The sequence below is a fragment of the Cavia porcellus genome, unplaced genomic scaffold, assembly GCF_034190915.1.
Source record: "Cavia porcellus strain 051 isolate PalLab524CR breed Dunkin Hartley unplaced genomic scaffold, mCavPor4.1 scaffold_35, whole genome shotgun sequence".
NCBI lineage: Eukaryota > Metazoa > Chordata > Mammalia > Rodentia > Caviidae > Cavia > Cavia porcellus.
This window is the reverse complement of record NW_026947518.1, coordinates 6,310,534-6,338,324: the sequence shown is the minus strand read 5'-3', so window position 1 is coordinate 6,338,324 and position 27,791 is coordinate 6,310,534.

The window sequence follows — 27,791 nt, the reverse complement described above, 5'->3', positions numbered from 1 at the left end:
TAACCCTCACCATAACTCTAACACAAAACCTAAACTTAATCCCTAACCCTAACACTAAACCCTAAAACTAACCCTAACACTGACCGTAATACCTAATCCTAAACCTAACCCTAAATTCTAATTATAAAACTAACACTAACCCTAACTTTAACCCTAAACGTAACCCTATTATCTAACCCTAAACCTAACCCTAACCCCAACACTAACCCTGACGCTAAACCTAATCATTGACTCTGACTATAACCCTTACTCTGACTTGAAACCTAATCCTAACACTAAACCTAATCCTAACCCTAACCATAAACCCTAACCCTAAGCTTAACCCGAAACCTATCCCTAACCCTAAACCTAACACTAAGCCTAACCATAACCTCTAAGGCTAACTGTGACCCTAATGCTAACCCCAAACACTAACACTAAAATTAACGCTAACCCTCTAACCATAACCCTAACACTAAAACTAACACTAACCGTAAACCTAACTCTAACACTAACACTAACCCTAAAACTAATCAAAATGCTAACCGTAACCAGAGGCCTAACCATAACCCTCTCTCTAACACCTAACACCTAACACTAACACTAACACTAAGCCTAACCCGACCAGTAATCGTAACCCTAAAGCTACCCCTAACCCTAACTTCTAATCCTAATCCTAACACTAACCGTAACCCTAACCCTAAATCTAAACCTAATTCTAACCCTAAACTTTAACCCTAAATCTAACTCTAACCCTAACCTTAACCCTAAAACTAACTTTAACCTTGACCATAATACCTAACCCTAACCCTAACCCTACCATAATCCTAAGCCTAATCCTAAACCAAAATGTAATTCTAACCCTAAATTCCAACGCTAAACTTAACCGTAATCCTAACACTAATACGAACACTACCCCTAACCCTAAAACTCTAAACCTAACCCTAAATCTAACGCAAAACCTAACCCCAACACTCACCAAAACCCTAACCCAAAACCTAACATAATCCCTAACCCTAAACCTAACACTAACACTAACACTAACCCTAAACGTGATCTTAAACATAACCCTAAAACTAACCCAATTCCTAACCATAAACCTAACCGAAAACCAAACCCTAACCCTAACACTATCCCTAACACCTAACCACAACCTTAAACCTAACCCTAAAACGAACACAGAACCTAACCCTAACACTTACACTAACAATAACTTCTAATACTAAACCTAACCTGAATCCTAACCCTAACCCTAACCATTACCATAACCCTAAACCTAACATTACTCCCTAAACCTAACCCTAACCCTGCCACTTAAACTAACACTAACACTGACTGTAATACCTAACACTACCAGTAACCCTAAACCTAGCATAACACTAACCCTAATCCGAATCCTAACACTAACACTAACCCATACCTCTAACCATAATACTAACACTAACCTTAACACTAACCATAAAATCTAACACTAACCCTAACACTAACCATAAAATCTAACACTAACCCTAACACTAACCATAAAATCTAACACTAAACCTAACACTAAACCTATCCCTAACCCTAACCCAAACCTAACACTAAACCTAACTTCTAACCCTAACCCACCCTAACACTAAACCTCAACCTAAACCTACCCCTAACCATAACACTAACCCTAACACTAAATGCTAACCCTAAATATAACACTAACCCTAACACTAACACTAACCCTAACCCTAACACTAACACTTACCTCTAAACCTAACCCTAACCCTAAACATAAACCTAACGACTAACCCGAATCCTAACACTTAACCTATCCCTAACGCTAACCCTAACACTAACCCTAAACCTAAGCTTTAAACCTAACCCTAACCTTAACTCTAACTGTAACATCTAAGCCTAACACTAAACCGAACCCTAACCACAAACCCTATCACTATATCTAACGCTAAACTCTAACCATAACCCTAACCCTAACCCTAACATTAGCCCTATCATTAACCCTAAATTAACCCTAACCCTAACACTATCGCTAACCCTAATGGTAACCTTAACCCTAACCCTAACCCTAACCCTAACCCAAAACTCTAACCCTAACCCTAACCATAAAGCTGACATTAAACATCTAACCAAGGCCTAACCCCAACCCTAACACTAACACTAACTCTAACCCTAATCCTAAACTTAACCATAAACATAACCCCAACTCTGACAACTAACTTTAAGCCCTAAACCTAACACTAACCCTAACCTCAAAGCCTATCTGAAAACCTAACGCTACCCCCTAAAGCTAACCCTACCATCTAAACCAAACGCTATCCCTAAACTTAACCCTAACACTTACCCTAACCCAAATCCCTATCCCTAACCCTAAGCTAACCCTAATACTAAACTTATCCCTATCCCTAACCCTAACCCTAACCCTAAATCTAGCCCTAACCCTAACTCTAACCCTAACCATAACCCTAACACCTAAACCTATCTCTAACCTTAACCCTAACACTAACCCAAATTCTAACACTAACCCTAAACCCTAACTCTAACCCTAACACCTAACCATAAGATCTAACCCTAATCCTAACCCTAACTCTAACTCTAAGCTCTAACCCTAACTGTAACGCTAACCCTAACCCTAAACCTCACCTCAAACCAGAAACCTATCCCTAACTCTACCACTATCCCTAAACCTAAGCATAACCTTAACACTAACCATAACACTAATCCTAACTCTAACATTAACCCTAAAACTAACCCCTAATCATAATGCTAACCATAAGCCCAAGCCTAACACTAACTCCAACCCGAACCTCTAAGTCTTACCCTACCATAACCGTAACACTAACCCAAAGCCAAAACCTAACCCTAACCCTAACCCTAACCCTAACCCTAACCCTCTAACCCTAACACAAACCCTAACCCTAAACTTAAACCTAATGGTCATGCTAACCCTAACTGTAACCCTAACATGAACCCTAACACTAACCATAACCATAACCCTAACTTCTAACCATAAGCCTAACCCTAAACCTAACCCTATCCTTAACCCTAACAGTAATGCTAACCCTAAACGTAACCCTAACACAAACCCAAAATCTAACCCTCATCCTAACCCCTAACCCTAACTATCCCTAAACCTAAACCTAAAACTAAATTTAATGCTAAACTTAACCCTAACCCTAACCAAAACCCTAATCTCTAACCATAAACCTAACCCTAACCATAACCATAACCCTAACTGTAACCCTAACACTAAGCCTCACCCTAATCCACTAACCCTAACCATAACTCTATCTGTAACGCTAAGGCTAACACTTACACTAACAACAATCCCTAAAACTAACCCTAACACTAAATCTAACACTAACCCTAAACCCTAACCATAACCCTAACCCAGAACCTAACCCTAAACATAAACCTAACCCTAACCCTAACACTAACCCTAATCCCTAACACTAAACCTAACACTAACTCTATCCCTAACTATAAACCTAACCCTAACCCTAATCCCTAACCCTAACCCTACCCATAAAACTAACCCTAGCACTATCCCTAACCCCACCCCAACACTATCCCTAACCTTAACCTTAACCCTAAACCAAATCTGTAACCCTAAACCAATTCTGTAACCCTAAACCTAAACCTAACCCTAACCCTAACACTAACTCTAACCCTAACCCTAAACCTAAGCTTTAAATTTAACCCTAACCTTAACTCTAACCATAACTTCTAAGCCTAACATTAACCCTAACCCTAACCCCTAACTCTATCATTAAACCTAATGCTAAACTCTAACCATAACCCTAACCCTAACCCTTACACAAACCCTTACACTAACCTTAAATTATCCCTAACACTAAAACTATCCCTAACTATAACCGTAAACCTAACCCTAACCCTAACCGTAAGCCTAACACTATCCCTAACACCTAAACCCTAACCCTAACCATAAACCTAGCCCTAAAATTTACCATAAAACTAGCCCTAACACTAAACCCACTTCAAACCCTAACACTAACCCTAAGTCTAACCCTAAACCTAAGCTTAATCCTAACACTAACCCTAACCCTAACGCTAACCCTAACTTCTATGCCTAACCCTAAACCTAACACAACCCCAATCTCTAACATTAAACCTAATGCTAAGTTCTAACCATAATCCTAAGACTAACACTAACCCTATATCTAAACCTATGCATGACCCTTAAACTAACCCTAACCCTAAGGCTAAGCTCTAACCATAACACTAAGACTAACACGAACCCTAAACCTAAAGCTACACATGCCCATTAAACTAACCCTAAACCTAACCCTAACCCTAATGCTAACCCTAACCCTAACCCAAATCTCTAGCCCTAAATGTAACCTTAACTCTAAACCTAAACGTAACCCTAACTTTAAACCTAATCACAACCTTAACCCATAACTCTAAACGGAACCGAAACCCTAAACCTAACTTCTAAACCAAACCCTAACACTAACCGTAACCCTAACCCTAACCCTAAATCTAACCCTAACCCAGCTGTAACCCAAAACTCTAAACCTAAATCTAACCTCTAACCCTAACTGTATCCCTAACCCTAACCCTAACCTCTAACCTGAAACCTAAACCTAACCCTAACCATAACACTAAATCTAACCATAACCCAAACACTAAATATAAACCAAACATTAACCCTAACCTAAATTTACCCTAAACTCTAACATGAACCATAACACTAACCTAACCCTAACCCAACCATAACCCTAACACTAACCCAAACCCTAAACCTAAACCTAACCCTAGCCTTCTAAGCCTAAACCTAACCCTAACCATAACCCTAAACATAAACCGAACCCTAACATTAACCCTAACCCTAACCCTAACCCTACCCCAACACGAACCTGATCACTAACCCTAACCTTAACCCCTAACCATAATCCTAAACCTAAGACGATCCCTAACCCTAACGCTAATAGTAAACCTAACACTAACGCTAACACTAACCCTCTAACACTAAGCCTAACCCTAACCCTAACCAAACCCTAATACAATTCCTAACCCCAACCCCTAACCCCAACCTTAACCCTAACATTAACCCAAACCAAAATCTCTAAGCCCAACTCTAACACTAACACTATACATAACCCTAACCCTAACATTAACCCTAACACTAACCCTAAACATAAACATAAACATAACCCTATCCCTAACATTAAACCTAACACTAACCCTAACACTTACCCTAAACCCTAACTCTAACGATAACCCTATCACTAACCCCAACCCTAACCCTAACTTCAAACCCTAAACCTAAACCTAACGCTAACCCTAACCCTGAACCTAACCCTTACCCTAACCCTCTAACCCTAACCCTAACCCTAACCCTAAAGTAATCCTAACCCTAACCCTACTATCTAACTGTAACCGTAACTCTAAACCTAACCTTAACCCTAAGACCAACCCTATCCTCTAAGACTAATCATAACAATAACCCTAACTCTAACGTATAATCCGAACCCTAACCCTAACCCTAAACCTAACCATAACCCTAACCCTAACTTTAACACAAACCCTAACCCTAACCCCTAAACCTAAACCTAACCATAACACTAACCATAACACTCACTCTAACCGGAATTTCTAACACTAGCCCTAACCAGAACCCTGACATTAAACTTCTAACCGAGCCCTAAACCTAACCATAACACTAACCCTAACTCTAACCCTAACCTTAACCTTAACCAAAAATCTAACCACATCTCTGACACCTAAACTTAATCCCTAACCCTAACACTAACCCTAACACTATCACTAACATCTAACCCTAACCGTAAACATAACACTACCACTAATCCTAAACCTACCATCTAACCCAAATGCTATCCCTAAACTTAACCCTAACACTTACTCTAAACCTAATCCCTATCCCTAAACCTAACTCTAACCATAACCCTAACCCTTACCTTAACCCTGATCCCTATCCCTAATCCTAACACTAACCCTAACCCTAACTCTAACCCTAACACTAATTCTAAACCTAAGCCTAACCCCAAACCTAAACCTAACCCTTACTCTCACACTAACACTAACCCTAACCCTAACCCTAACCCTAACCCAAAACCCTAATTCTAACCCTAACACCTAACCATAAGATCTAACACTAATCCTAACCCTAACTCTTACCTCTAACCCTAACCACAATGCTAATCCTAACCCTAACCCTCACCTCTAACCCGAAACCTATCCCTAACTCTACCACTAACCCTAACCCTAAGCATAACCTTAACACTAACCATAACACTAATCTTAACACTCACACTAACACTAAAACTAACCCCTAATCATAATGCTAACCATAAGCCCAAGCCTAAACACAACTCTAACCTGAACCTCTAACCCTAACCCTACCATAGCCATAACATTAATCCAAAGCCTAAACCTAACAATAACCCTCTAACCCTAACCGAAACCCTAACCCTAACCTTAACCCTAATGGTCATGCTAACCAAATCATAACCCTAACACGAACCCTCACCCTAACCATAACCATAACCCTAACCTCTAACCATAAACCTAACACTAAACCTAAACCTAACCGTAAGCCTAACCCTCACCCTAATCCACTAACCCTAACCCTAACTCTATCTCTAAAGCTAACCCTAACCCTAACACCAACACTCATCCCTAACCCGAACATTAACACTAACCCTAACCCTAACCCTAAAACCTAACCGTAACACTAACACAAACCCTAACCCTAAACCTAAACCTTAACCCTATCCCTAACCCTAATAATAACCTTCACCCTAAACCTAATCCCTAACACTAACTCTATCACTAACTCTAACACTAAACCTAACCCTAATCCAGAACCCTAACCCTACCCATAAACCTAACAATAAAAATATCCCCAATGCAAACCCCGAATCCTATCCCTAAGCCTAAACTTAATGCTAAACCAAATAAATAACCCTAACTCGAACCCTCACCATAACATTAACCCTAACCCTAACCCTAACCCTAACCCTAAGCATAACCCTAACCCTAATGGTAAACCTAACCCTAACCATAAGCCTAACCCACTAACACTAAACCTAACCCTAACTCTAATCCTAAACCTAAACTTAACCCTAACATTATCCCTAACACTAACACTAACACTCACCCTAATCCTAACATGAACCCTAACTGTTATCTATAACCGTAAACCTAACAATAACCCTAAAGCTAACCCTAACCCTAACCGAAATTCCTACCCCTAACTCTAACGCTAACCCTAACTGTAACCCTCACCATAACCCTAAACTTAACCGTAACACTAACCCTAAGGGTAAGCATAACCATAACCCTAACCCTTAAAACTGAACGCTAATCCTAACACTAACCCTAGCCATAAACTTAACCATAACTTAATCCTAACCCAAACACTAACTGTTACCTTGAACCTAACATTAAAACTAAGCCTAACAATAACCCTAACCCCTAACCCTAACACCTAAACTTAAGCCTAACAACTAACCATAAACTGCTACCCTAATCGTAAACCTAAACCTAACCCTAACCTCTAACCCTAACCATAAAGCTAACCCCAACCCTAATGCTAACCTCTAAACTGAACACTATACCTAACCCTAACTCTAACCCTAAACCTAACCACAACCCGATAACTAACTGTAACCTTAATCCCAACCCTAACACTAACCCTAAACCTGACTCCCAACCCTAAACCTAAACAAAACCCTAAGGCTAAACCTAACTCTAAACCGAACCTCTAACCCTAACCTTAACCCTAAACCTACCATAACCCTAAAGCTAACCATAACCCTAAACCTAACAATAATCCCTCACACTAACCTAACCTTACCCCTTAAACTAACCCTAACCATGACTGTAATAACAAACACTATCCCTAAATGTAACCCTAAATGCTAATCAAAACCATAAACCTAACCCAAACCCTAACCCTAAACCTAACCCTAACCCTAACACTAAGCCTAACCCTAACCATAACCCTATCCATAACACCTAACCCCTAAACCTAACGCTAACCCTAACCCTAAAACTAACCCTAAATCTAAATGCCATCGCTATCACTAACACTAACCCTGTGCCTAACTCTAACCCTAACCTAATCGTAATGCTAACCCTAACAGTAACTCGAAGCCTAACCCTAACCCTATCCCTCACACCTAACACCTAAACCTAACCATAACCCTAATCTTAATTCTAATCCAATCCCTAACCCTAACAACAAACCAAACCCTAATCGTAACCCTAACCCTAACCATAACCTAATTATAACCCTAACCATAACCATAACCATAACCCAAAGCCTAACCGTAACCCTATCCCGAAACATAAACTTAACTCTAAATCTAACCCTACCCTAACACTAACCCTAACCCTAACACTAACCTCTAAACCTAACCATAACCCTAACAATAAACCTAAGGACTAACCTTAATCCTAACCCCTACCCTATCCCTATCCTTAAGCCTAACACTAACCTTAACCATAACGCTAACCCTATACCTAAGCTTTAAAAGTAACACTAATCCTTACCCCAAAATCTAACACTAAACTAAAACTCACCTCTAACCATGACCCTAACACTAACCCTGAAACTAACCTTAATACTAACTTTAACACTAACCCTAACCATAAACCAAACCCTAAAGCTAACCCTAATCATAACCCTAACACCTAATCACTATCCCTAAACCTAAAACTAAACCTAACTCTAAACCTAACCCTAACCCTAACCCTAAACCTAAACCTAGCCCTAACGCTAACTGTAAACCTAACCCTAAACCTAACCCTGATTTATAATCCTAACCCTAACACTAACCCTAACCATAAACCTAACCCTACCCTAACCATAACTATCCCTAACACCAGACACCTAAACCTAACCCTAATCCTAAACCCAAACCTAACACTAAATCTTACGCAAACCCTAAACGTAACCCTAACACTAACCCTAACCCTAACCTACATGTAACCCCAACCCTAAACATAACCTTAAGGCTAACCTTAAACATAACCCTAACTCTAAGCCTAACCATAACCCTAACACTAACCCTAACACTAACACTAACACTATCCTCTAAACCGAACCTTAACACTAACCATAATCCTAACCCTAAACCTAACCGCTAACACTAATCCTAACCCTTTTCCTATCCCTAACCCTTACCATAACCCTAAACCTAAACCTGAACCTATGATTTAACCCTAAGACTAACCCTAACTCGAACCATCAACTTTAAGCCAAACCCTAACCCTAACTCTAACCATAAAATGAATCCTAACCTGTAAGGATAACCCTAACCCTAACCCTAACATTAACACTAAACCCAAACATAAACTCTAACTGTAACCCTAACACTAACACTAACACTAAACTCTACCACTAGCACTAACCCTAACCACAACTCTAACCCTAACACTAATCCTAACTGCTAACCCTAACACTAACACTAACCCTAACCCTAAACTCATTGTAACCCTAATCCTAAATGTGACACGACAGCTAAACCTAACCCTAACCCTAACCCTAACAAAATACTAATCCAAATTCTAAACCTAACCAAAAACCTAACGCTAACCCTAAACCTAAACCTAACCCTAACCTAATGATAACCCTAACCCTAAAGATAACCCGAAGCCTATGCATAACCTTATTGCTAACCCTAACCATAATCCTAACCCTAACCCTAAACCTAAACCTAACCCTAAACCTAACCCTAACCCTAACACTAAACATAACCAAAACCCTTACCCTAAAACTAACATCTAAATCTAACCCTAACCATAACTGAAACCTTACGCTAAACCTAACGACTAACACTAATCATGACCCTTACCCTATCCCTAACCGTAAAACTAACCCTAATATTAAACCTAAGCTATAAACCTAACCCTAACCCTAACCATAACCTCTAAGCCTAACTCTAACCTTAAACTGAACCCCAAACTCTATCACTAAACCTAATGATAACCTCTAACAATAACTCTAAACCTAACCCTTGCCCTAACCCTAACACTAAACCTAATGATATCCCTAAACCTAACCCGAACCATAAGCCTAAACCTAAGCTTTAAAACTAACCCAAAAACAAACCTAAGGCTAACCACTAACCCTAACCCTAACCCTAAACCTAACCCCTAGCATATACCTAACCGAACTCTACCCCTAATACTAACCCTCAACCTAACCTTTAAAACTAACCATAACACTAACCATAACCATTAACTCTAAACCTAACACTGACCCTGACACTAACCCTTACTCTACCCCTAAACCAAAAGCTAACCTCTAACCATAAACCTAACCCTAAACCTAACCTTAATCCTAACCCTAAACTCTAACCATAACCTTAACCCTAACTGTAAATCTGAAATTAATGTTTAACCCTAACCCTAACCATAACCATAACCTCTAAGCCTAACCCTAACACTAACACTAATTCTAAACCTAAATCAAATGCTAGCCTCTTACAATAACCCTAAGTGTAACCCTAAAAATAACACGAAAACTAAAACTAACTTCTAATTCTAACACTAACCATAAAACTAAACCTAAATCTAAACCTAAACTGAAACCGAAACCTAACCCTAACCTTAACCCTAATGCTAACCTAAATGTAAGCATAACACTAACCATAACCCTAAGCCTAACGTGAAACCTAACCCTAACTTTAAACCTAACCCTAACCCTAAAACTAACCCTAACCCTCACACTAACCCTAACCCTAAAACAAACACTAACATCTAAACCTAACCAAAACCCTAACGGTAACCCTAACTCTAAAACGAACAACTAACCCTAATCCTAACCGTTACCATATCCCTAACCCTAACCATAACCCTAACCCTAACCCTAGCACTAAGCCTAAACCAAAAGCTAACCTCTAAGCATAACCCTAACCCTAACCATAACTCTAAACCTAATCCTAAACTCTAACCGTAACCCTAACGATAACACTAAAAATAAACCTGAACCTAAGCTTTAACACTAACCGTAACCATAACCATAACCATAAACTCTAAACCTAACCCTAACACTAAACCTAACCCTAACTCGAAGCCTAAACCAAACGCTAACCTCTAACCATAACCCTAACCATAACCCTAACACTAAACATATCTTCTAACCCTAACACTAACCCTAACCCTAACACTAAATCTATATTCTAACCCTAACACTAACCCTAACCCTAACCCTAAACCTAAACCTAAACCTAAACATAACCCTAACCCTAAACCATAACTGTATCCCTAATTATACACCTAACCCTAACCCTAACCTTAAACTGAAACCTAGCCCTAACCCTAACTCTATCACTAACACCGAACCCCTAAACCTAACCCTAAGCCTAACTCCCTAACCCTAACCCTAACCTTAACCTATCACCCTGTCCCTAAAACCTAACCACAAAACCTAACCCTAACCCCAAACTGAACCCTAAAAATAAATCTAAACCAAACCGTAAAGCTAGCCCTAATCCTAACCCTAACCTAATTGTAACACTAAACCTAACCATAACCATAAGCCTAACCCTAACCATAACCCTAACTCTAACCCTAACCCTAACCCTCACACTAACCCTAACACTAACCTCTAAACCTAACCCTAACCCTAAACCTAACCCTAACCCTAACCCTAAAACTAACCCTAGCACTAAATCTAACACAAACCCTAACCATAATTCTAACCTTAAACCAAAAGCTAACCTCTAACCGTAACCCTAACGCTAAAACTAACACTAAACCTAACTTTTAACCCTAACACACTAACCCTACACCTAAACCTAAACCTAACCCTAAACCCTAACCCTAACCCTAACACTATCCCTAACCCTAAACTGAACCATAATCCTAACCCTAAGCGAATTGCTAAGACCTAACCCCTAACACTAATCCTAACGCTAACTCTAAAACTAACCCTAAACCTCACCCTAACCCTACACCTGATCGTAACCCTAACCCTAACCCTAACACACAGACTAAACCTAACCCAATACCTAAAACATAAGTCCTAACCCTAACCTAAATCATAACCCTAACACAAAGCGTAGCGCTAACCCTAAACCTAATCCTTACCCTAACACTAACCCTTACTCTAACTGTAACGCTTATGCTAACCATAACCTTTAATATTAACCCTAACCCTAAACCTAAACCTAAAGCTAACCTCTAATCATAACCGTAACCCTAACTCTAACCGTAACCCTAACCCTAACACTAACCCTAACCCATAAGTCTATCCGTAACACCTAACATCAAAACCTAACCCTAAACCTAACCCTAACACTAACCTAATTGTAAGCCTAAGCCTAACCATAACCATAACCATAACCATAACCATAACCATAACCATAACTATAGATTATTACTAACCATAAACCTAACTCTAACACTAACCCTAAACCTAACACTCACACTAAACCTAACCCTAACACTAACCTCTAAACCTAACCCTAAACTTAACTGTAACCCTAACCCTAAAACTAAGCACTAAACTTAATCCTAACCCTTAGCATATCCCAAACTTAATCCTACCCCTAACCCTAACCTTCAACTAAGCTTTAACCATAACCGTAACCCTAACCATATCCATAAACTCTAAGCCTAACACTTACCCTAACTCTAACCCTAAACCAAAAGCTAAATTCTAAGCATAACGCTACCCCTACCCCTAAGCTTAATCATAACCTTAAACGCTAAACGTAACCCTAACCTTAACCCTAACCATAAACCTGAATTTAAGATTTAACACTAACCCTAAAACTAACCCTAACCCTAACCTCTAAGTCTAACCCTAAATCTAACCCTAACTCAAAACCTAAACCAAATGCTAACCTCTAAACACAACCCTAACCCTAACCATAACCCTAACACTAAACTAATTTCTAACCCGAACACTAACAATAACCCTAAACCTAAACATAACCCTAACCCTAACACTAACACTAACCCTAAACTCTAACCGTAATGCCAAAACTAACCCTAACCTTTAACTCTAACCCAAACCCTAACCGTAACTCTAATCCTAAAGCTAACACTAACGTCTAACAATAACCATAACCCTAACTCTAACCGTCACCCTAACCCTAACCCTAACACTAACCCTAACCCATAACCCTATCCCCAACGCCTAACCCCTAAACCTAACCCTAACACTAACACTAACCCTAACACTAAATCTAATGCAAACCCTAACCATAACCCTAACGCTAACGTAATTGTAACCCTAAATGTAACCATAACCCTAAGTCTAAACCTAAACATAACCCTGACTTTAACCCTAAACTATAACCCTCACACTAACCCTAACCCTAACCCTAACACTAACACTAACACTAACGCTAACACTAACCTATAAAACCTAACCCTAACCTTAAGGGTAACCCTAACCCTAAAACTAATCACTAACCCTAATCCTATCCCTTGTCCTATCCCTAAGTGATCAATACCCCTAACCCTAACACTGAACCTAAGCTTTAACCATAACCCTAACCATAACCTCTAAACTTAACACTAACCCAAACACTAACGCTAACTCTAAACCTAAACCAAAATCTAACCTGTAACCGTAACCATAAACCTAACCTTAAACCTAGCCCTAAATTCTAACCATAACCCTAACCTTAACCCTAATGGGAAACCTGAACAAAGCTTTAACCCTAACCCTAAAACTAACCCTAACCCTAACCATAACCTCTAAGCCTAACCCTAAATCTAACACTAACTCTAAACCTAAACCAAATGCTAAACTCTAAACATAACCCTAAACCTAACCCTAACTCTAACACTAAACTAATTTCTAACCCGAACACTAACAATAACCCTAAACCTAAACATAACCCTAACCCTAACACTAACACTAACCCTAAACTCTAACCGTAATGCTAAACCGAACACTAACCTTTAACTCTAACCCAAACCCTAACCCTAACCCTAACACTAAAGCCAACGCTAACGTCGAACCATAACCGTAACCCTAACTCTAACTGTAACCCTAACCCTAACCCTAACACTAACCACAACCCATAACCCTATCCGTAACACCTAACCTCTAAACCTAACACTAACACTAACCCTAACCCTAACACTAAATGTAACGCACATCCTAACCCTAACCCTAACGCTAACGTAATTGTAACCCTAAATCTAACCATAACCCTAAGTCTAAACCTAACAATAACCCTACCTCTAAACCTAACTATAACCCTCACACTAACTGTAACCCTAAACCTAACACTAACACTAACACTAACCTCTAAACCTAACCCTAACCTTAAGGGTAACACTAACCCTAAAATTAATCACTAAACCTAATCCTAACCATTGTCATATCCCTAACCGATCACTACCACAAACCCTAACCCTGAAACTAAGCTTTAACCATAACCCTAACCATAACCTCTAAACCTAACAGTAACCCTAACACTAACTCTAACTGTAACGCTAAACCGAAATCTAACCTGTAACCGTAACCCTAACCCTAACCCTAAACGTAATCCTAACCATTAGCATATCCCTAAACGAACCTTACCCCGAACCCTAACACTGAACTTAAGCTTTAACCCTAACACTAACAATAACATCTAAGCCTAAGATTAACTCTAACACTAACCCTAACTCTAACCCTAAACCACAACCTAACATCTAAGCCTAACCCAAACCCTAAACCTAACCTTAAACCTAAACCAAAACTCTAACCGTAACCCTAAACTTAACCCTAACCATAAACCTGAACCTAAGCTTTAAACCTAAACCTAACCCTAATGATAACGTCTAAGCCTAACCCTAACCCTAAACCTAACTCTAACCCTAAAGCAAAGGCTAACCTCTAATCATAACTGTAACCCTAACACTAATCCTTACCCTGACACTGAAAGTAACTTCTAACCCTAACACTAAACCTAACCCTAAACCTAAACTTAACCGTAACCCTAACACTATCCCTAACCCTAAACCGAACCTTAAACCTAACCCTAAACATAACCCTATCACTAACACCTAACACCTAAACCTAAACCTAAGCCTAACACTAAAACTAAAATTAAACCTAAACTTAACCCTAACTCTAACCCTAACCCTAAACCTAAGCTTTAACCTTAACCCTAGTCCTAACCCTAATGATAACTTCTAAGCCTCACGCTAACCCTCACACTAACCCCAAATTCTATCACTAAACCTAACACTAACTTCTAATCCTAAACCTAAACCTAACCCTAACCGTAACCCTAACACTAACCCTAACCCTAACCCTAACCGTAACCCTAGCACTAACCCTAGCCCTAACCCTAACCCTAACCCTAACCCTAACCCTAAATCTAAGCTTTAACCGTAACCCTAACCCAAAATTAATGCTAACCGCTAACCCTAAACCTAAACCTATCACTAACATGTAACCCTAACCCTAAACTTAACCCTAAACCTAACCCTAACCCTAACCCTAACCTAAACGTAACTCTAGACCTAACCATAACCCAAAGCCTAACCGTAACGCTAACCCTCACACTAACACTATCCCTAACACAAACTCTAACCCTAACCCTAAATCTAATGCTAACCTCTAACCATAAACATAACCTTAACTCGAACTGTAACCCTAACCCCAACCCTAACCCTGACACTAACACTAACCCATAACCCTATCCCTTAAACCTAACACCTAACCCTAAACCTAACTCTAACACCAAACGGAATGCAAACCCTAAACCTAACCCTAACCCTAACTATAACGTTAACCTAATTGTAACTCTAACCCTAACCATAACCCTAGGGCTAACCCTAACCTCACACTAAGCCTAACTCTAATCCTAACACTAAGCTCCAAACCTAATCCTATCCCTATCCGTAACCCTAACCCTAAAAATAACCACTAACCCTAATCCCAAGCCTTAGCATATACCTAACCGAACCCTACAACCAACCCTAACCCTCAACCTAAGTTTTAAGCTTAACAGTAATCCTAACCATAACCATAAACTCTAAGCCTAACCCTAGCCCAAACAGTAACCCTAACTCTAGCACTAAGCCAAAAGCTAACTTCCAGCCGTAACCCTAACACTAAACCTAACCTTAATCCCATCGCTAAACTCTAACCATAACCCTAAACTTAACCCTAACTGTAAACCTAAACTTAAGCTTTAACCCTAAACTGAACCCTAAACAAAGCCATAACCTCTAAGCCTAACCCCAACCCTAACCCTAACTCTAACACTAAAACAAATGCTAAGCTCTAACCCTAAGCCAAAACCTAATTCTAACCCTAACACTAACATGAAAACTAACTTCCAACCCTAACACTATCCTTAACCCTAAACTTAAGCATAACACTAACCCTAACCCTAACCCTAAACCGAAACATAAACCTAACCCTAACCCTAACCCTATCACTAACACATAACCCCTAACACGAACCCTAACCTTAATCTAAAACTAACCCTAAACCTAAACCTAACACTAACCCTAAGCCTAACCCTAAACCTAATCGTAACACTAACCCTAACTGTAAACCAAAGCCTAACTTTACACTCTCCCTAAAACCTAACCCGTAAACCTAACCGTAACACTAAACCTAACCATAACATTTAACTCTAACCCAAACCCTAACCCTAACACTAAACCTAAAGCTAACATATAACCATAACCATAACACTGACTCTAACCGTTACCCTAATACTAACCCTAACCCTAACACTAACCCTAACCCATAATATTTCCCAAACACATAACCCCTAAACCTAACCCTAACCCTAACCATATCTGTAACCCTAACCCTAAAACTAAGCACTAACCTTAATCCTAACCCTTAGCATATCCCTAACGAAATCCTTCCCCTAACCCTACCCTCAACTAAGCTTTAACCATAAGCATAACACTAACCATAACCATAACCTCTAAGCCTAACACTAACCCTACAACTTACCCTATCTCTAACGCTAAACCAAAAGCTAACCTCTAACCATAACCTTAACCCTAGCCCTAAGCTTAATCATAACCCTAAAATCTAACCGTAACCCTAACCTTAATACTAACCGTAAACCTGAACATAAGCTTTAACCCTAACCCTAAAATTAACCCTAACCCTACCCCTAACACTAACACTAAACTAACTTCTAACCCGAACATTAACAATAACCCTAAAACTAAACATAACGCTAACCCTAACCCTAACCCTAAACACTAACCCTAACCCTAACACTATCGTTAACCCTAACACTAACCCTAACTCTAAAACTAACACTAAACCTAACACTAACACGAACACTAACCCTAACCCTATACCTAATCCTAACGCTAACCCTAACTCTAAAACTAACACTAAACCTAACACTAACACGAACACTAACCATAACCCTATACCTAATCCTAACGCTAACCCTAACCGTAACCCAAAGCCTAACCCTAACCCACTCCCTAACACCTAACTCCTAACCCTAACCTTAATCATAACCCTAACACTAAGTGTAATCCTAACACTAACCCTAACCCTAAACCTAACCCTTATACTAACACTAACTTTAAACTCTAACCGTAAAATTAAACCTAACCCTAACCTTTAACTTTAACCCAAACACTAACCCTAACCATAAACCTGAATGTAATGCTAACCTCTAAACATAAACATAACCCTAACTCTATCCATAACCCTAACCCAAATCCTAACAATAACCCAAACCCATAACACTATCGCTAACACCTAACCAATAAACCTAACCCTAACCCTAACAATAACACTAAATCTAATGCAAAACCTAACCCTAAAAATAACGCTAACCTAATTGTAACCCTAAACCTAACCATAACCCTAACCCTAACCCTAAACATAACCCTAAGTCTAACTGTAGCCCTAACCCTCACACTCACCCTAACCCTAACACTAACCTCTAAACCTACCCCTAATCCTAACCATAACCCTAAACCTAAAACTAACCACTAACCCTAATCCCAACCCTTAGAATATCCCTAATCGAACCCTAGCCCTAACCCTAACACTCAACCTAAGCTTTAACTCTAACCGTAAACCTAACCATAACCATAACCTCTAAGCCTAGCACGAACCCTAACACTAACCCTAACTCTAACCCTAAACGAAAAGGTAACCTCTAACCATAACCCTAACCCTAACCCTAACATTAATCCTAATCCTAAACTCTAAGCGTAACGCTAACCTTAACCCATACAGTGGACCTGAAATTAAGCTTTAACCCTAACCCTAACCCTAACCCTAACCCTAACCCTAAACATAACTCTAATCCTAAAACAAAACTTAAACTCTAACCATAACCCTAACCCTATCCATAAATTATAACCTAATCCTAAACTATAACAGTAACCCTATCTGTAACTCGAAACACAAACCTGAACCTAAACTTTAACCGTAACCCTAACCCTAACCCTAAACATAACTGCAAAGCCTAACCCTAACCCTAAACCTAACCTTAACTCGAAGCCTAAACCAAATGCTAACATCGAAACCTAAACTTAACACTAACACTAAACCTATCTTCTAATCCTAAAACTATCCCTAACCCTAAAACTAAACATAAACCTAACCCTAACCCTAACCCTAAACTCAACAATATCCCTAACCCTAACCCTAAACCGAACCCCAAACCTAACCCTAACCCTAACCGTATCACTAAAACCTAACCCCTAACGCTAACCCTAACCCTAACACTAACTGTGAAACCTACACTACACCTAACCCTTACCCTAACCCTAACCCTAACTCTAACCCTAAACCTAATCCTAACCCTAACACTAAATGAAATCCAAAGCCTAAACTAACCCTCTCCCTAACACCTAACTGCTAACACTAACCTTAAACATAACCCTAACACTAAGTGCAACTGTAGACCTAACCCTAACACTAACCCTAACACTAATCCGAACTATAACCCTATAATTTAACCCTAAACCAAACCCTAAACCTAAAACTAACCCTTACCCTAACACTAACCCTAAACTCTAACCATACCCCTAAACAAAACCATAACATTTAACTCTAACCCAAACCCTAAACCTAACCCTAAACCTAACGCGAACCTCTAACCATAACCATAATCTCTAAGCCTAACACTAACCCTAACAATAACCCTAACCCTAAAACTAGCCCTATCCCATAACATTAACCCTAACACCTAACCCCTAAACCTAACCCTAACACTAAATCTAACGCAAACCCGAAACCTAACCCTAACTCTAACCCTAACTCTAAAACTAACCCCAAACCTAACCCTAATCCTAACCTTAACACTAACCCTTACCCTAACTGTAACCCTAAAACTAATCGTAGACCTAACCCTAACCGATACCCAAAGCCTAAACCTAATCCTCTCCCTAACACCGAACTCCTAACTCTAACCTTATTAAGAACCCTAACAGTAAGCGTAATCCTAATCCTAACCCTAATAGTAACCTAACATGAAACCGAACTATAACCCTAAACTTTAACCCTACAACTAACTCTAACCGTAAACCTAACCCTTACCCTAAGACTAACCATAAACTCTAACCATAACATGAAACCTAACCATAACCTTTAACTCTAACCCAAACCCTAACCATTACCCTAAACCTAACGCTAACTTCTAACCATAACTGTAACCCTAACTCTTTCCATAACCCTAAACCTAACACTAAACCTAACACTAACCCTAACCCATTACTCTATCCCTAACACCTAACCCCTAACCCTAACCCTAACCATAACCCTAACCCTAACACTAAACCTAACAATAAATTTAATGCAAACACTAACCCTAACCCAAATGCTAACCTATTTGTAACCCTAACCCTAACCATAACCCTAAGCCTAACCCTAAAAATAAAACTAAATTTAATCGTAAAACTAATGCTCACACTATCCCTAGTGTTAGTGTAACCCTAACACTAACCTCTAAACCTAACGTTAACACTAATCATAACCCTAACCCTAAAACTAACCACTAACCCTAATCCTAAAACCTAGCATATCTTTAACCGAACCCTACCCTTAATACTAACCCTCAACCTAACCTTTAAACCTAACTGTAACCCTAACCATAACCATAAACTCTAAGCCTAACACTAACCCTAACACTAACCCTTACTCTAACCCTAAACCAAAAGCTAACCACTAACCATAACCCTAACCCTAACCCTAACCTTAATACTAACCCTACACTCTAACCATAACCTAAACCTTAAACCCAACCGTAAACCTGAACTTAAGCTTTAACCCTAACCCTAACTCTAAGCCTAACCATAACCTCTAAGCCAAACCCAACCACTAACACTAATTCTAATCCTAAACCAAACTCTAGCCTCTTACCATAATGCTAAACCTAACCCTAACCCTAACACCTAACCCCTAAACCTAACGCTAACTATAAGCCTAAACCTAACACTAAATTTAACGCAAACCCTAACCCTAACCCTAACACTAACCTAATTGTAACCTTAACACAAACCATAACGCTAAGACTAAACCTAACCCTAACCTTCACACTTACCCTAACCCTCACACTAACACTAACATCTAAACCTTACCCTAACCCTAAAACTGACGATGAACCATAATCCTAACCCTTACCATATCCCTAATCCTATCCCTAATCCTATCCCTAACCCTGAGCCAAAGTTTAACCCTAAGCCTAACCCTAAACATAACCCTAACCATAACCTCCGAGCTTAACACTAACCTGAACACTAATCTTAACTCTAACCCTAAACCAAAAACTAACCTCTACCCAAAACCCTAACCCTAACCATAACCTTAAATATAATTCCAAACTCTAACCATAACACTAACCATAAACCTAAATGTAAAGCTGAACCTAAGCTTTAACACAAACCCTAACACTATCTCTAACCATAACCTCTAAGCCTAACCTAACCCTAAACGTAACCCTAACTTGAAACCTAAATCAAAAGCTAACCTCCAAACATAACCCTAAACCTAACCGTAACAATAACACTAAACCTAACTTCTAAACCTAACACTCACCCTAACACTCAACCTAAACCTAACCCTAACACTAACCCTAAACCCTAACCCTAAGGCTAACATTATCCCTAACCCTAACCATAACACTAAACCGAACCCTAAACCTAACACTAACACTAACCCTATCGCTACCAAATAAGCCCTAACCCTAACTCTAAAACTAACCCTAAATATAACCCTAAACCTAACCTTAACTCTAACACTAAACCTAATCATAACCCTAACCATAAGCGAAACACAAAGCCTAACCCTAACCTTCTCCCTAACACCTAACTCCTAACCCTAATTTAATCATAACCCTAACACTAAGCATAACCCTAACCCTAAAACTAACACTAACACTAAAACTAACTTCTAATCCTAACACTAAACCTAAACTTAAATTTAAACCTAAACCAAACCCTAACCCTAACCCTAACACTAAAACTAACCTAATTGTAACCCTAACACTAACAATAACCCTAAGCATAACTCTAAACCTAACCCTAACACTAAACCTAACCCTAACTCACACTAACCCTAACCCTAACTATAAAAGTATCATTAACATCTAAACCTAATCCAAACACAAACCTTAACCCTAAACCTAAAATTAACCACTAACCCTAATCCTAACCCTTACCCTATCCCTAACTCTAAACCTAAGCCTAACCCTAACCCTGAAGCTAAGCTTTAACCCTAACCCTAACCCTAAACCTAACCCTAACCATAACTTCTAAGCCTAACACTAAGCCTAACACTAACCTAACTCTAACTCTAAACCAAAAGCTAACCTCTAATCCTAACCCTAACCGTAACCATAACCCTAAACCTAATCCTACACTGTAACCGTACCCCAAACTGTAACGCTAAAAATAAACCTGAACCTAAGCTTTAACCCTAACCCTAACCATAAACATAACCATAACCATAACATCTAATCCTAAACCTAACACTAAACCTAACTCTAACTCGAACCCTAAACCAAATGCTAACCTCTGACCAAAACCATAAACCTACGCTAACCCTAAAACTAAACTGTCTTCTAACCCTAACACAAACCCTAAGCCTAAACCTAAACCTAAACCTAAACCTAAACGTTAACATAACCCTAAAACTAAACCATAACCGTAACCCTAATTATACACCTAACCCTAACCGTAGCCTTAAACTGAAACCTAACTGTAATCCTAATCCTAACCCTATCGCTAACACCGAACCCCTTACCCTAACCCTAAGCCTAACTCCCTAACCCTAACACTAACCCTAACCCAACACCCTATCCCTAAAATCCACCCCAAAACCTAACCCTAACCTGAACCCTAACACTAAATCTAACCCAAACCCTAAACCTAACCCTAATCCTAACCCTAACGCTACCCTAATTGTAACACTAAACCTAACAATAACCCTAAGCCTAACCCTACCATAACCTTAACTCTAACCCTAACCCTAACCCTCACACTAACCCTAACACTAACCCTAACACTAACCTCTAAACCTAAGCCTAACCCTAACCCTAACCCCTAAACCTAACCCTAACACTATCCCTAACCCTAACGCTAAACTGAACCATAACCCTAACCATAAGCCTATCGCTAACACCTAACCCATAACACTAACCCTAACTCTAAAACTAACACTAAACCTAACCCTAACACTAAACCTAATCTTAATCCCAACCGTAACCCTAACCCACAGCCTAAACCTAACCCAATCCCTAAAACATAACTACTAACCCTAACCATAAGCCTATCGCTAACAACTAACCCCTAACACTAACCCTAACCCTAACTCTAAAACTAACTCTAAACCTAAAGCTAACCCTAACCCTAAACCTAATCGTAACCCCAACCCTAACCCTAACCCACAGCCTAAACCTTACCCAATCCCTAATACATAACTACTAACCCTAAACTTAATTATATCCCTAACACAAAGCGTAACCCTAACCCTAAACCTAATCCTTACCCTAACACTAACCCTTACTCTAACCGTACTGCTAAAGCAAACCATAACCTTTAATTCTAACGCAAACCCTAACCCTTACCCTAAACCTAAACCTAAACCTAACGCTAAGCTCTAACCATAACCGCAACCCTAACTCTAACAATAAACCTCACCCTAACCCTAAAACTATCCCTTACCCATAACCCTATCCCTAACACCTAACCACTAAACCTATCCCTAAACCTAAACCTAACACTAACACTAACCCTAACCCTAAACCTAACACTAAATCTAACGCAAACCCTAACCCTAACCCTAACCATAACCCAAAGCCTAACCCTAACCCACTCCCTAACACCTAACTTCTAACACTAACTTTAACCATAACACTTACATTAAGCGTAACCCTAACCCTAACACTAACCCTAACCCAAAACCAAACCAAAACCCTATACTCTAACCCTAAATCTAACCCTAACCGTAAACCTAACACTTACCATACAACTAACCCTAAACTCTAACTGTATGTCTAGACCTAACTGAAACCTTTAACTCTAACACAAACTATAACCCTAACCCTAGCTCTATAACTAACGCTAACCTCTAAATATAACCGTAACCCTAACTCTAACCATAACCCTAACCCTAACACTAACACTAAGCCTAAACCATAATCCTAACCCTAAAACCTAACCCCTAACCCTAACCCTAACACTAAATCTAACGTAAACCCTAACCCTAACCCTAACCCTAACCCTACAGTTTACCACTAAACCTAATCCTAACCTTTAGCATATCCCTAACCGAACTCTACCCCTAACACTAACCCTGAACCTAAGCTTTAACCCTACCCCAACCCTAACCATAACGATAACCACTAAGCCTAACAGTAACACTAACACTAACACTAACACTAACTCTAACACTAAACCAAAACCTACCATCTAACCCTAACCCTAACCCTGACCTTAAACCTGAACCTAAACTCTAACCGTAACCCTAACCTTAATCCTAACCATAAACCTGAACCTAAGTTTTAACCCTAACCCCTAACCCTAATCCAAACCCGAACTCTAAAACTAACCCGAACCCTAAACCTAACATTAACCATAAACCTAACCCTAACCCTAAACTTAATCATAACCCTAACCCTAACCGTAACACAAAGCCTAACCCTGTCTCACTCCCTAAAACCTAACTCCTAACACTAACCTTAACCATAACCCTTACATTAAGCATAACCCTAACCCTAACCCTAACCCTAACCCTAACCTTAACCCTAACCCTAAGCAATAACCCTATCCCTAAGACCTAACCCCTAAACCTAACCCTAACCCTAATACTAAATCTAATGTAAACCCTAACCCTAACCCAAACTCTAACCTAATGGTAAACGTAACCCTAACCATAATCCTATGCCTAACTATAACCATAACCCTAACTCTAACTCTAACCCTAAACCTCACAATAATCCTTACACTAACCCTAACACTAACCCTAACCCTAACCCTAACCCCAAAGCTAAACACTAAACCTACTCCTAACCTTTAGCATATCCCTAACCGAACTCTAACCCTCACACTAACACTGAACCTAAGCTTTAACCCTAACCCTAAGCTTTAACCCTAACCATAATGATAACTTCTAAGCCTAAAAAACTAACACTAACACTAACCCTAACTCTAACACTAAACCAAAACCAAACATCTAACCCTAACCCTAACCATAAACCTGAACCTAAACTCTAACAGTAACCCTAACCTTAACCCTAACCATAAACCTGAACCTAAGCTTTAACCCTAACCCTAATCATAATCATAACCTCTAAGCTTAACTCTAACCCTAACCCTAACTCCAACCCTAAAGCAAACTTAACCCTAACCCTAACCCTAACACTAAACCTAAATTCTAAACCTAACACTAACCCTAACTCTAAACCTAAATCTAACCCTAACCCTAACACTATTCCTAAACCTAACCCTAACCCTAAATCGAACCATAAAACTAACCCTAAACATAACCATATCACTAGCACCTAACACCTAACCCTAACCCTAAGCCTAAATCTAAAACTAACCCTAAACCTAATCCTAACCCTAACCCTAACCCTAAACATAACCCTAACTCTAAACCTAATCATAACACAAACCCTAACAATAAACCAAAGCCAAACTATCTTCCACTCCCTAACACCTAACTCCTAACCCTAAACTTAATCATAACCCTAACACTAAGGGTAAACCTAACTCTAAACCTAACACTAACCCTAACCCTAACCCTAATCCAAACTATAACCCTATACTCCAACCCTAAACCTAACCGTAACCCTAAAACTAACCCTTATCCTAAAAATAACCCTAAACTCTAACTGTAACGCTAAACCTAATCCTAACCTTTAACTCTAACCCAAACCATAACAGCAACCATAAGCCTAAACCAAAACATAACACTAACATCTAACCATAACCATAACCACTCTAACTGTAACCCTAACACTAACTCTAACACTAACCCTAACCCATAACTCTATCCCTAACACTTAACCCCTAGACCTAACCCTAAACCTAACCCTAACACTAAATCTAACACAAACCCTAACCCTAACCCTAACGCTAACCTAAAGTTAACCCTAACCATAACCATAATCCTAAGCCTAACTCTAACCATAACACTAACTATAACCCTAACCCTAAACCTCACACTAAACCTAACCCTAACACTAACCCTAATGGTAACCCTAAACCTAAAACTAACCACTAAACATAATCCTAACCCTTAACATATCCCTAACCGAAACCTACCCCTAACCCTAACCCTGAACCTAATCTTTAATCCTAACCCTAACCCTAACCATAACCATAACAATAACCTCTAAGCCTAACATTAACTCTAACACTAACCCTAACTCTAACCCTAAACCACAACCTAACCTCTAAGCCTAACCCTATCTCTAAACCTAACCTTAAACTTAAATCAAAACTCTAACCATAACCCTAACATTAACCCTAAACATAAACCTGAACCTAAGCTTTAAACCTAACCCAAGCCCTAACAATAACCTCTAAGCCTAACCCTAACCCTAACCCTAACCCTACCCCTAAACCTAACTCTAACCATAACACTAACTATAACCCTAACCCTAAACCTCACACTAAACCTAACCCTAACACTAATCCTAACGGTAACCCTGAACCTAAAACTAACCACTAAACGTAATCATAACACTTAACATATCCCTAACCGAAACTTACCCCTAACCCTAACCCTGAACCTAATCTTTAATCCTAACCCTAACCCTAACCATAACCATAACAATAACCTCTAAGCCTAACATTAACTCTAACACTAACCCTAACTCTAACCCTAAACCCCAACCTAACCTCTAAGCCTAACCCTAACTCTAACCCTAACCTTAAACCTAAATCAAAACTCTAACCATAACTCTAACCTTAACCCTAAACGTAAACCTGAACCTAAACTTTAAACCTAACCCTAACCCTAACAATAACCTCTAAGCCTAACCCTAACCCTAACCCTAACCCTAACCGTAAAGCAAACGCTAACCTCTAACCATAACTGTAACCCTAACACTAACCCTAACACTGACACTAAACCTAACTTCTAACCCTAACACTAAACCTAACCCTAAACTTAAATCTAACCGTAAAACTAACACTATCCCTAACCCTAACCCTAAACCGAACCCTAAACCTAACCCTAAACAAAACCCTATCGCTAACACCTAACACCTAACCCTAACCCTAAGCTTAAATCTAAAACTAACACTAACCCTAAACCTAATCGTAACCCAAACCGTAACCGTAACCCAAAACCTAAGTTTTACCCTCTCCCTAACCCCTAAACCCTAACACTAACCTTTCTTTCTTTTTTTTTTTTGTCTTTTTTGTTTTGTTTTTATTGGTACCAGGGATCGAACTCACGACTGCCTGCTTGCAAGGCAGGCACTTATGCCGCTGAGATAAATCCCCAGCCCCACCCTAACACTAACCTTAATCAGAACCCTAACACTAAGCGTAAACCTAACACTAATACTAACAATAACCCTAACCCTAAACTGAACCCTAACCCTAAACCTAACCCTAACACTATCCCTAACTCTAACCCTAAACCAAATGCTAACCTCTAACCATAACGTTAACCCTAACCCTAACCCTAAACCTAACCCTAACCCTAACACTAAACCTAACCTCTAACACTAAACCTAACCTAAACCTATTCCTAAATCTAACACTAAACCTAACTTCTAACCCTAAATTTCACCCTGAACCTCAACCTAACCATAACCTTAACCATAACACTAACCCAAAACATAGCCCTAACCCTAAAGTCAAACCCTAACTCTAACTCTAACCCTAACCATAGCAATAACACTAACCCTAACCCATAACACTATCCCAAACACCTAACCCCTAAACCTAACCCTAACCCTAACCTAAATCTAACCCTAACTGTAACGCTACCCTAATTGTAAAGCTAACACTAACCATAACCCTAAGCCTAACCCAAACCCTCACACTGACTCTAAATCTAACCGTAACCTTCACACTAACCCTAAACCTAACCATACCACTAACCCTAACATCGAAACCTAATGCTAAGTTTAACTGTAACCCTAACCCAAAAACTAACCACTAACCTAATGCTAACCCTTACCATATCCCTAACCCTAACCCTAATCCTAACCTTAACCCTGATCCTAAGCTTTAACCCTACCCCTAACCCTAAACCTATCCCTAACCATAGCCTCTAAGCATAACACTAACCCTAACACTAACCCTAACTCTAACCCTAAACCAAAAGCTAACCTCTAACCCTAACCCTAACCATAACCATAACCTTAAAACTAATCCTAAACTCCAACCATAACCCTAACCATAACCCTAAACAT